The sequence below is a fragment of the Phyllobates terribilis genome, unplaced genomic scaffold (assembly GCF_046119375.1).
Source record: "Phyllobates terribilis strain yellow unplaced genomic scaffold, ASM4611937v1 Scaffold_8__6_contigs__length_399053987, whole genome shotgun sequence".
NCBI classification, from domain to species: Eukaryota; Metazoa; Chordata; class Amphibia; order Anura; family Dendrobatidae; genus Phyllobates; species Phyllobates terribilis.
The window spans coordinates 364,965,936-364,979,919 of NW_027362768.1; positions in this window are offsets into that span (position 1 = coordinate 364,965,936).

A 13,984-nucleotide genomic window follows, 5' to 3' on the forward strand; every position below is an offset into this window, starting at 1 on the left:
GCCCCAGAAGTTATCCTAAGGAAAGGCTATGGAAGACCTGTTGACTGGTGGTCAGTAGGCATCATCCTATATGAATTTCTCTTTGGATATACACCATTTTATAGGGCTTCCCAAAAGGAGAAATTACGCAGTATCCTCAGTGGTAAGTAAAATAATCTGACTGCTTGTCATGTCGCTGTTATTTGGTTTGATTGGTTCCTTGGTTCAGCTTCTAGCTTTTTTAAGGAAAATGCTTTTTTATGTAAATAAATGAAGAGGTTTTATTTCTTGTAATATTTTCTTTTTATATCACAGATGACATTGTTTGGAGATGTAATTCCTTTCCTCCACCAAATGCTCGGGGCATCATCACTCAGCTACTCAGAAAAAATCCAGAACAAAGACTTGGGACAGGTAATATGATATTAGTATTAATAATGACTTATTACACCTCTGGACAAATGAAGGTGTCCATGAGGATGAGCACTGAAGGTCTCTACCAACGTGTCCATTCCACATTCTTCATGCTCTAATGTTCAGTACATTTCCTTCATGTTGGCTCTTTTAAATCTCCAGTTCAGATTAACATAAACTGTATAGATACGGAGTAGTTTCTCTGACAATAACTGTATCGATTTTTTTCTTGTCTTCCTTTTCCAGGAGGGGCACACGAGATCAAAATTCATCCATTTCTGCGTGCCTTAAACTTTAACAACATTCTAAGTCAGAAGCCTCTGTTCGTTCCTGATCTAAAATCAGATGAGGACACCCGCTACTTTAGCAGTAAGTAAAATGAGACGTTATCGGCAGAAAACTGCTGAGTGTCTTTTCTTTCATTATGTGTGACAATCAGTTCCCATCATAATGAGTTATAACATGGTGACTGTCTGACCGGCTCTTATACTAATAATTTCTCATAACACTTTTACTTTTCAGATCGCTCTGTGGGTTATAAATTTAGGAATTCAGATGATGGGGACACAAGTGAGGACAATGACTGTCCAGAAATCAAAAACTTTGAATCATCTTCTCAAAGGTTTTCCAAAGTAAGTATGTCTAAAGCATGTAGGTCAATAAAATGAATAAAACCTATGATTAGAAAAAAAGTTTAAAATTATATCTATTTATATTTTATATTTCTTTGTGTTTTTTTAGCTATATACCACCAGTACCAAGATGGTGACCATTGAAGAACCTATGTCACCTCCAGAGTGTACCCCTGAGAACAGCAAAAAACACCCAGACTTGTGAGTAGATTATTATTATTATTATGAGATTTAGCTCTGATATATGCTCGGACACGAGTAACACAAATCTAAATCCAGCATCCACCACCCCATGATAACTGATTGCAGTGGATCTGGCTTGTGATTACACAGCAATATCAGTTGATCATTGCAACCAGCCATTCATTCCCAGCTCTTTATAGGCCAATATTACTAGTTAGACTCTTGCTGGTAGAATGGGGTCCTGAGCAGAGTATCCCCTTCATGATGTCCCAAATGGCCTTACAGACAGGTGTTCTTCCTTTATGTATTGTTTTCACTTGTAATTTACATGACTTTCTTCTACCAAACAGGCAGAAAGAATCTTCCCCTTCCAAAACTGATGATGGTGACAATCATTGTGTCACTGCTAAAAAGTGTGAGTCATCCTCGCCCTCATTGTCAGGTATGTACAGATTTATAGACCATCCCATTATAAGCTATGATACAAAAGTGTAATGTGAATCTGCACATGAAGGCTCAGATAATGACTTACTTTATTCCCGCTGCCCCTGAGTATTCAATTTTTTGTTTTGGTAAAATCCACCATAAGGTTCCAGAGTTATTGGCAGTTTTATTTAATGCTAATTTTTATGGTCTTTACAAGGGGGTGGTGCTAACAGGATTATCTGGGGGGGGGTGTCTTCAGCCTCTTCTTCAGTACTATGGTGTGGTAAAGACCATAAAAATGACCACTAAATAAAAAGGCCCCAGTCTGTGGAACTGTTAGGCGGTGTGCTCACAATGCATTTTTAATCGTTTCCGCAGCAGCAATTCCGCCGCAGAAACGCTTAAAAAACGCTTGGTAGAAGGCCTGCCATGTTCCCCAATGATAATCCGCATGTGCTGTGCACATGCTGCAGAAATTTCCGCTGCAGATTATCATTGCGGAAAAATCCGCAGCACTACCAATTATTTTGCAGAAGTCCTGCGTTTTCACCGCCATTGACTTGCATTGGAACGCATGGAATCCGCATCACTGCATCTGTACATGCGGAATCCATGTGTTTCAATGTGCGGATGGTACTCGGGTCTGGAAAAGAGGAGACTCTCCTCCAGACCCCCCCTACCATAGAAACTGTAAAAAAAAAAGAATAAAATAAAAAATAAATATTATACTTACCTTCTGATGGCCTCCGGTTCCTTGTCTCGGCTTGCCGGCAGCTCGCGGTAGACTAAAGAACCTGCGCTGACGTCATTTAGTCATGTGACGGGTCATGCGACCAATGATGTCGGCAGGTCCTTAAATCTACAGCGAACTGCCGGCAAGCCAAGACAAGGACTCCGGGGGCATCAGAAGGTAAGTATATTTATTTTTTATTTTTTACCATTCTTTCGGTCACACTATATAAATCCATGCCGGTTGCATGGATTTATATAGTGTGACCAAGTTGTCAAGCACTTTCCAAGTGATGCTAAAATCGCTTGGAAAGTGCTAGACAACCCGCATGCGAAATCGCATGATCAAAACGCTTCACATCCGCATGTCCCTGGCAGGAAAAACACATGTACAATCCGCATGTACAATCCACATGTACAATCCGCATGTACAATCCGCATGTACAATCCGCATGTACAATCCGCATGTACAATCCACATGTACAATCCGCATGCGTTTTTTGTGCCAGGGAGATGCAGAAGCGCTCAGGAAAAAATCCGGAGCATTTCTGCATCGTGGGCACATAGCCTAAGGGGGATTTTAATAAAAACCAAAAACAGAGTCCTCAGGGGAGCAGGGGGAATAAAGTAAGAGTGAATTCTGGACACTTAAGACCTGGTGATGAGTCTTCTTTAATCTTACGCTTAAGTGTTATCTGACGGATTATATAAAAACACTTTGGCTTGCTGCAAGTAATGTCATGTTAATAAGGGAGACACCACATGGCCGCACACAGAAAAGCTACAAGTGCAGATTAACCAGTTTGAGTAACTCTATAAACATATAAAATTAATCTTTGAGGAGTTTATAATCAACATCTTTTTCTGACTTCTTATTAGAACCTCCAGTTCAGGAGAGAAAGAAATCTGCACTAAATCTGAGAAAACAGCAAAGAACAGATAAAGTGGAAGAGGGGGAAAGTAGTAGGCGAGGTAAGTGTGAGGATAATCTCCATGTTGTATGATGTCAGTGAGATAAGTCATGTGGAGCAGATGTCATCTGTCAGTGGTGGGATTGTCACATGTATGATGGCTGACAATGATCCCGCACCTCGGTATGGAGAAGATTCCTCTACCGGCCTCCCACAGAGACACCACAGTAGTGTCCTCTAATATGGAGTCCCATTACTTACATCGGTTTTACATCTTTTTTATAGGTTCTATCTTCCGCCGGATGATATCATCCTGCCGGCGTGGATTATCCAGGGCTGCTCGCACTATCAGACAAAGCTGCATTTTTGCCCACTGTCACCAGGGCACCAGAAACATCTCAAGGGCAGAAAACCCTCACATCTAGTGCCCTGAAGAAAATACAGCACATCCACCATCAATGCTGTACCTGCATGGAAAGAGTTGTACCATCTACTGTACCTGTGGCCGTCTGACCAGCAAGAAATATCTGCAAAAGTCAAAGGCCTCCAAGAACATCTTTTCAACCTTCCATGTAATTCTTAATTTAAAAAAAATAAATTGATTAATGTCCTTTTGAATTTAATTGAATATTACTGACATTTAAGACATATCAATGCTACAAATGTTATATCCACCTCACGCTCTCCCTCTCCCCATTCATTGGGAACGCACGGGGTGAATGCTGGGTGTGACGCGGGGGGTGATCGCGCCCACAATCCAGCTGTCACGCGTCACTTGTCGTGACGTCAGCGCGGGGTCACGTAATGCCTGTGAGCGGCGCTATCCTTGGCTGCAACGTAAGCTAATTACAAAAATCCTTATGGGCCCTGTGGGGATACATTGGGGGGGGGGGGGGGGTAATCTAAAGTACTGGACAACTTCTTTAAGAAACATTTTTTTCCTGTATAATGACTTAAACCAAAATTTTTTTTTTTTTAACAAATAGGTAATTTCAGTGTAATTTATGAAGGAAGAAAGAACTGCCAAAAATTTGGGATTCTGATACATCCTGTATTAGAATAAAGGAGGGTCTCATACACATTCTGTTCAATTTGATATATAATAGTACTTCTAGACTCATAAAGGCTATGCACTAAGTGCAAATCCTGGCAAAAAATGCAAGTAGGGTCATCCATACACAATTGAAGGCACCAACTGTAGTGCCTCATTCAAATATTGTGAACAAAGTGTAGTTGTGGTACACCTACAATAGTGTTCAAACTAATAGCAGTGGGTTAAAAAACATTTTTTTACCTTTATACTAGTTTTTATTTCCATGCATTGGGAACATTGCACATTGTTTTCTAATTCTAAACATGAAGAGAAATGTATAGAATTTTTAACTATTTTACAGAAAATAACAAGAAATGAACAATGGGCTGTTCTAAAAAAATAGCAGTGTCTGCATTTGTCTTTACAAACTCAAAATATGTACTCTTTTTTAGGATTTAGCATTCCTGTGAATCATTAACCTAATACTTAGTTGTATACTCAGTTTTTAGAACAGCTTCACATGTATGTTGCATAGAGTCAACCAACTTCTGGCACCTGTCAACTGTTATTCCAGCCCAGGATGCTTTGACTACATCCCACAATTTTTTGGCATCTGTTGGCTTTGCCTCAGAAACAGTATTTTTGATGTCACCCCACAAGTGTTCTATCGGATTAAGATCCGGGGATTGGGCTGGTCACTCCATAACCTCTATTTTGTTGGACTGGAACCAATAATTTGATTGTTTACTGGTGTGTTTAGGGCCGTTGTCTTGTTGAAACACCCATTTCAAGGGCATATCCTCTTCAGCGTAAAGCAACATGACCTCTTAAAGTATTTTAATATATGCAAACTGGTCCATAATCTCTGGTATGCGGTAAATAGGTCCGGCACCATAGTAAGAGAAACGTGCCCATATCATGATGCTTGCTCCACCATGCTTTCTTGTCTTCAGAGTGTACTGTGGCTTGAATGCAGAGTTTAGGGGTCATCTGACTAACTGTCTATGGCCCTTAAACTGGTCCATAATCTCTGGTATGCGGTAAATAGGTCCGGCACCATAGTAAGAGAAACATGCCCATATCATGATGCTTGCTCCACCATGCTTCACTGTCTTCAGAGTGTACTGTGGCTTGAATGCAGAGTTTAGGGGTCATCTGACAAACTGTCTGTGGCCCTTGGACCCAAAAAGAACAATTTTACTTTCATCAGTCCACAAAATGTTTCTCCACTTCTCTTTAGGCCAGTTGATGTGTTCTTTCACAAATCGTATCCGCTTGAGTACATGTCTTTTTTTAACAGTGGGACTTTGTGGGGACTTTTTGCTAAGAGATTAGCTTCACACAGGCATCTTCTGTCACAGTACTCACAGGTAAATTGAGACTGTCTTTGATCATCCTGGAGCTGATCATTGGCTGAACCTTTTCCATTCTGGATATTCTTCGATCCATTCGAATTGTAGTTTTCTGTTTTTTTCCACATCTCTCTGGTTTTGCTTTCCATTTTAAAGCATTGGAGATCATTTTAGCTGAACAGCCTATCATAGTCTGCACTTCTATGTAAGTTTTACCCTCTCCAAACAACTTTTTAATCAAAGTACGCTATTCTTCAGAACAATGTCTCGAATGACCCATATTTCTCAGGCTCTCAAGGAGAAATGCATGTACAACATGTGCTGGCTTCATCCTTAAATAAGGGCCACCTGATTCACACCTGTGTCTTCACAGAATGATTGACCTCACTATTGAACTCCACACTGCTATTCTTTTGAACACACACCCTAACAATTATTTATTCAAATACACAGACTCAAAAACATGCAGATCATGAATGCGGAGTTTGTTGGTTTTCTTAGAATCTACTGCACCAACTGGTAAATTGTTTGACATGTGGTAATATAATATATACCAAAAACAGTGATTAATCTGGTTAGTCGTATTGGACTGCTATTATTTTGAATACTACTGTACATACTATGCACCTCCACTATGGCATCCATGCAGCAAAAAGGAGTCAAACATTTCTCCTGTGACTTTTCACACACAACACTAACAAGAATGGCAAATGCCTGAAGTGAATCGATCAACGTTTGTGGTATCAGACGCCTCTTACGCTTTTTCTCTTCCTCCTTAATACCAGGCACACGTGATCACCCAGCCACTGTAGGAAGCCGGCGGCTTGCGGCTAACACGTGTGCCCGCTATTAAAGATAATTAATATTCACTGCTCCCCACGTCCATAGTCCTGCCCACCTTTTGGCGCCGACTTAAGTGCAGAGAGGTGGGCAAGATTATGGGCGTGGGTAGCAGTGCATATTCATTTTCTTTAATATCGGTCGTGCGTGTTAGCCGCAGCACCCGCTCCTGTCTCATGTGACCAGGTACATCTGGACTATAAAACGCACCTGTGGCACCCCTGTGGGTTCAGTCGCCACAGAGGTACTGCATCTCACCCAGAGGTGGGGTCACTCTCAGGGAAGGATGGAGTACTACACCCACATCCAATACACTCCACTTCAGTAGAGAAGGGTGAGATTGCTCCTAAGGGAGAGCACAGTCCCTGGTCCCTAGCTGAAGGGTGGAACTAGGTAGAGGAGGTGGGTGGAGGAAGAAGTTCAGGGGAGCACAGACAGAAAGGGTATAAGAAGAAGTGGAACCATCTAGATGCAGTCAGTTGTGAGGAGACAGTACAGAGGAGATAGAGCTGAGAGCAGGAGCTCAGGAGGAGTGGAGAAAGGAGCATGGCCCAGTGAGAGAGGCCCAGGAGAAGGAGAGAGAAAGAAGAGAGGAGTAGTGAGAAGGGCTCCAGGAGGAACAGAGGGGATCCCACGGGCACGGCGAGTGCGGAAGCCACCCGTGCGCCCGAATTCACGCTGACGTGGAAGGATCAGGCCGCAGAAGGGGACCGGCCCCTAACTAGTGGAGAACAACCAGGCTCAGCTAGACAACCGGAGGCTGCTGCATTTTCAAGGTGCTGCAGCCAACATCCACAATTACATTGCCGAAAAGGTGGACGCATAGGGTCCAGGGGACTGCACGTCGCCCGACAAGGCCCGAGGCCACTGGCTTGGGACACTGCTTGTGAGGCGCAGGGCAGGAGGGCGAGAGCCAGCGCAGGAAGACGACCAGGAAAGCCATATAGAACGGGGTCCCGTTTAAATATTCTTGAGATACTTGAGAGATTGCTGAACCCCTTCCCTGGAGGACACAGGACGACGTGGGAGGTTACACACTGGCCCTGGTAACCTGGAGAATTGAACAACCGTGAGTAAAACCTGAAGACTGCACCCCCCGTGTCCTAGAATTATTGCTGCGCCATCACCAGTCCTGCACTACACAGCACCAGAAACATCTACTTCATACAATTTATCATTTCCTGCCCTGGAGCTAAGCTCTGCCTGTGGAGAGCTGAACCAACTCTGCTGCGTCACCATCAGCTCCAGAGGATCTGCACCGCAGTGGCGGCTCCATATAGCCGCATACCACAGGTGGCGTCACGAACATTATCTCTAAAAACTTTATTCCCCTTTTACTTTCCCTTTAATTGACCGCCCTGGGTCACGGACCAGGTCACTGCCACCGTGACATCCCCCAGCACCGACCGGCCCGGCTACCGAGTACCTCACTGCCCAGGGGGCGCGTCACACCCCCCACACTTTCCCACAAAATTTGGGAAAAACGTGCGTCTTATAGTCCAGAAAATATGGTAAATCATTTTTTAATTTCCCAATGCTTTTACCTTTCCCTTTATTTCTTTTTTTATCAATTTTTTCTTTTTGGATTTGCTGATATGTTTTCACTTACACACTTTATAGAGTTTATTAATGATTTTAATATGGTATGTTTGATATTTTAATGAATTAATATGAATTGACCATATTTAAAATGTCATTCACGCCAAATTGAGCATTTAACCAGCGCTTTGCGCGCTCACTGCTTATCACCTGGTGAAAGCTCAGATTCGGAGCTGAAAACCAGTTTGTGATTTTAAAATCCCTAAATAAAAGGTATTTACTAGTGTTGAGCGAGCACTAAAATGCTCGGGTGCTCGAAGCTCGGGTCGAGCTCGTCGTGATACTCGGGTGCTCGACCCGAGCAACGAGCCCAATGTTAGTCTATGGGAGACTCGAGCATTTTTGCGGTGGCACCCCCGGTAGTCTTTTAAAAGCCTAACAAGTGCCCAAAACGATAGTGACAGTGCTCAAATGACATGTGGACAGCATGGGGATCGCCCCAGGAAGCATTTATGACCCCCAGGTCACTGCTGTCAACAACGTGGTCAGAGGTATTAAGCCACTTTTACGGGCTCACAATAAAACGTTCAAAAACGAAAGTGAACTTTTTTCCTGTGAAATATGTTAAGGAACATAATTTCCAGTGAAAAGACTTGTGTATAAGTTAAAATAAATGACCAAAAACAAAAATACTCCTCCACACCTTCGGCTATGTTCACAAGTAGCATTTTTTATGCGTTTTTGCACTTTTGTATTGCTTTCAACTATGACAAATGGATTCACCGAGAAATGTCATTTTAACATTTTACAACCTTATCTGGCCATGTGCTGTGTGACACATGCATAAAGTGCTGAAAAGACATGGGAACAGCATGGGGAAGACCCCTGGAAGCATCTCTGACTCCCAGGTCACTGTCTAAAAGTGTGCCCATCATAAGTGATCCTTGCCGCATCAGAAGATGCAGACTTGCAACTATCCCCATGCAAGTTCTAGTCCCAGGGCAGTGTTCAATTGTACCTCCCCCATTCCTTGCAATACAAGCGCAAGTATGCAGCCTGCCACCCACCCATCCCCAGGCTGCAATACCATACTGCTTGCTTGAACTTGAAATTGAGCCTTTTAGGCATGTGGAGGCGGAATCTGGCCACCACGTCATGGCTGTGTTGGCGGCCTGGAATCCATACTCAGTCCCCAGCCGCCCGGCGGCCGAGTGTCCATACTCGGTCCCCAGCCGCCCCACGGCCGGGTGTCCACACACGGTCCCCAGCCGCCTGGGGGCAGCCGGGTGTCCATAAACGGTCCCCAGCTGCCCCTATTTCTCCATGGAACATCCCCCCACACACTTTTCTTATCCCGGCCTGCTTTAGGCAGCATTGGACGAGCCCACCTGAGAACCAGACTCCTCCGGTGGGCCCTGACTTCTCCATCGGTGGAGTTGAGAGTGCCAAGGTGAGGAGCATGATGATGATGACAGAAGTTAGCATCTGCTATGTTTTCTTTTAATGCAAGTGTAAGTGTGCAGTCTGCCACCCACCCACCCCCAGACTGCAATTCCATACTGCTAGCTTGCACTTGAAATGGGGCCTTTTAGTTTGGAGGAGGCCGAAGCTGGCCACTACCTCATGGCTGCTTCGGCAGTGAGGTATCCATACCCAGTCCCCAGCCACCCCTATTTGTCCTGGTGTGCCTTATACATAAGATTAAGCGCGTATACCAAAACATTACCTGTGCCCTCCCCAGTGCATTTAGTGGGAAGGAGAGCCTATTCCGCTGTAGTGTGTGCATGCCAAACCCCTGTTCATGGTACATGCGAAGATGCCTCCCACCTTGCACCTGTCGTTGCAGACTTGCAACTATCCCCATTCAAGTCCTTGTCCCAGGGCAGTGTTCAATTGTACCTCTCCCATTCCTTGCAATGCAAGCGCAAGTATGCAGCCTGCCACCCACCCACCCCCAGGCTGCAATACCATACTGCTTGCTTGCTTGCACTTTAAATTGGGCCTTTTATGCATGTGGAGGCGGAATCTGGCCACCACGCCATGGCTATGTCGGCGGCCTGGTATCCATACTCAGTCCCCAGCCACTTGGTGGCCGGGTGTCCCCGCTTGCTCCCCAGCATCCAGGGAGTGGCCGGGTGTCCATACTCGGTCCCCAGCCACCCCTATTTGTCCCGGTAACCTTTCCCACACTTTTCTTAGCCTGGCCTGCTTTAGGGCAGCATTGGCCGAGCCGACCGGACTATCAGACTCCTCCGGTGGGCCCTGGCTTCTCCATCAGGGGAGTTGAGAGTGCCAAGGTGAGGAGCATGATGAGGATGATAGAAGTTAGCATCAGCTTTGTTTTGTTGTAATGCAAGCGCATGTATGTAGTAGCGGCTAGGCCTGAGGTGGTCAGCGTTTTGGCGCATATCCTACCTCCTCCGAGGATTGCTGGATGTTTTCCTGCTACTATCCAAGTTCTATGACTCCCGTTAAAACAAAGCTTCAGGTGATAAATGATGGATGAGGTAGTGGCAAAGGAGAAAGAGCAGGAGGAACAGGGACCATTCACATCAATATCAGGCCAGTCAACCAGATATGTCTTGTAGGATATGTTTCTGTAACAAAAGGAGCGGTTCGGCTACACAGTTATAGGGCATACAGTGAGTGCAATGCCTACCAAAAATTTCGAGCCACTCCAATGCCCCTTGGAAATGACATGGAGGTCAGAGGGAGTTAACTAAACCTTTTTTTCCATTTATAGCAACTGGGTCTCCTGTGCACTGTTGGCCTAAGCAGTGAATGGAAGGCTTTCCAAAAATTATGAGGAACTGCAATGCCCCTTACAAGAGCCATGTGTGGCACCCCAGGGGTCTGGTCACCACAGTAATAGAGATATTACGTCGGAGAGCAAGTGGGAGGTTTCCTGGTCAGGATCCCTTAAACATGCAACATCCTCCTGCCCCAGTCCTGGGAGGGGAGAATTCTGCCCTTATAAACTGGATCTGGGGCAGGGTTGAGTGAGTCAGAGAACAGAGAACAGTCAGAGTCAGAGTGAGAGCAAGGGAAAGTAACAGCAAGGAGCTCTGTAGGAGCTAGGAGCTAAAGACCAGGGGCTGGAAGCTGAGCAGAGCTCGCCCTGGCAAAAGACAATAGGAACCGGACACAGGAGTCCGAACCTGTGAGGACTTATATATCCAGCAGCAGAAACCAGCCGGCAGGGGATTTCAGGTCCTCTGGCCATAGAAGCCCGGAGGCTCAGTCACAAGCAAGGGACCAGCACCGCCGTCGTGTAGTGGAGGCTAACAGAAGGCCCCAAGTCACCAGCCATACGGGTGAGCACTACACGGTACACTCAGGGACGTGGGCTACTTCTACCCGCTTACAGCAAGGTAGCCAGGAAGAGTGCAGACAGACGGGGAGGCCTACAACTCCACCTGGCCAGGGGAACTCCTGCTTGCTCACAGACTGACCAGGCCTCTTATGCTAGCCAGTACTCCCGGGAGGGTCTACCTTATAATCATCAGTAAAGACCCTGAACTGCACTGCAAAGACTCTGAGTCGTTCCTGCTGCGCTCGTGCACCATCACCCCCATCATCCACACTCACTGCCCTGAGGCTATACTCCTCCCGTGGGGAGTTATCCCATTCTCTGCTGCGCACACAACACCAGCCTCAGCGGTCTGCCTCGCAGCGGTGGTACTTCCTGACCGCAATCCACGGGTGGCGCAGTCGGACAATTAACCTCAAAACCTAAGAATAACTGCCACTGGTTTGACCAGTCTGAGCCACGGGACCGGGTCCCCGCCACGGAGACTACAGACCCCAGAGACCCGGCACCGGGTATACCACACACGTGTACACACGGCCCAGGGGGCGCGTCACATGCAGTACAGCATATTACAAACATAAGTCCCATTATTGGGGAGTGGGTGTTCCATAGTATTTGCTTATGCTTTCCAAGCAAAAGCTGCCAAAAATTAGGATGGAGCAACGTGCAATGCCCCTTACAAGAGCCATGCAGCACAGCATATTACAAACATAAGTCCCATTATTGGGGATTGGGTGTCCCATAGCATTTGCTTATGCCTTGCAAGCAAAAGCTGCCAAAAATTAGGACGGAGCAACTTGCAATGCCCCTTACAAGAGCCATGCAGTACAGCATATTACAAACATAAGTCCCATTATTGGGGAGTGGGTCTCCCATAGTATTTGCTTATGCCTTGCAAGCAAAATCTGCCAAAAATTAGGACGGAGCAACTTGCAATGCCTCTTGCAAGAGCCATGCAGTACAGCATATTACAAACATAAGTCCCATTATTGGGGAGTGGGTCTCCCATAGTATTTGCTTATGCTTTCCAAGCAAAAGCTGCCAAAAATTAGGACGGAGCAACTTGCAATGCCCCTTACAAGAGCCATGCAGTACAGCATATTACAAATATAAGTCCCATTATTGGGGAGTGGGTGTCCCATAGTATTTGCTTATGCTTTGCAAGCAAAAGCTGCCAAAAATTAGGATGGAGCAACTTGCAATGCCCCTTACAAGAGCCATGCAGTACAGCATATTACAAACATAAGTCCCATTATTAGGGAGTGGGTCTCCCATAGTATTTGCTTATGCTTTCCAAGCAAAAGCTGCCAAAAATTAGGATGGAGCAACTTGCAATGCCCCTTACAAGAGCCATGCAGTACAGCATATTACAAACATAAGTCCTATTATTGGGGAGTGGGTCTCCCATAGTATTTGCTTATGCTTTCCAAGCAAAAGTTGCCAAAACTTAGGATGGAGCAACTTGCAATGCCCCTTACAAGAGCCATGCAGTACAGCATATTACAAACATAAGTCCTATTATTGGGGAGTGGGTCTCCCATAGTATTTGCTTATGCTTTCCAAGCAAAAGTTGCCAAAAATTAGGATGGAGCAACCTGCAATGCCCCTTACAAGATCCATGCAGTACAGCATATTACAAACATAAGTCCTATTATTGGGGAGTGGGTCTCCCATAGTATTTGCTTATGCTTTCCAAGCAAAAGTTGCCAAAAATTAGGATGGAACAACTTGCAATGCCCCTTACAAGAGCCATGCAGTACAGCATATTACAAACATAAGTCCTATTATTGGGGAGTGGGTCTCCCATAGTATTTGCTTATGCTTTCTAAGCAAAAACTGCCAAAAATTAGGACGGAGCAACTTGCAATGCCCCTTACAAGTGCCATGCAGTACAGCATATTACAAACATAAGTCCCATTATTGGGGAGTGGATCTCCCATAGTATTTGCTTATGCTTTCCAAGGAAAAGCTGCCAAAAATTAGGACGGAGCAACTTGCAATGCCCCTTACAAGAGCCATGCAGTACAGCATATTACAAACATAAGTCCCATTATTGGGGAGTGGGTGTCCCATAGTATTTGCTTATGCTTTGCAAGCAAAAGCTGCCAAAAATTAGGACGGAGCAACTTGCAATGCCCCTTACAAGAGCCATGCAGTACAGCATATTACAAACATAAGTCCCATTATTAGGGAGTGGGTCTCCCATAGTATTTGCTTATGCTTTCCAAGCAAAAGCTGCCAAAAATTAGGATGGAGCAACTTGCAATGCCCCTTACAAGAGCCATGCAGTACAGCATATTACAAACATAAGTCCCATTATTGGGGAGTGGGTGTCCCATAGCATTTGCTTATGCTTTGCAAGCAAAAGCTGCCAAAAATTAGGACGGAGCAACTTGCAATGCCCCTTACAAGAGCCATGCAGTACAGCATATTACAAACATAAGTCCTATTATTGGGGAGTGGGTCTCCCATAGTATTTGCTTATGCTTTCCAAGCAAAAGCTGCCAAAAATTAGGACGGAGCAACTTGCAATGCCCCTTACAAGAGCCAAGCAGTACAGCATATTACAAACATAAGTCCCATTATTGGGGAGTGGGTGTCCCATAGTATTTGCTTATGCCTTGCAAGCAAAAGCT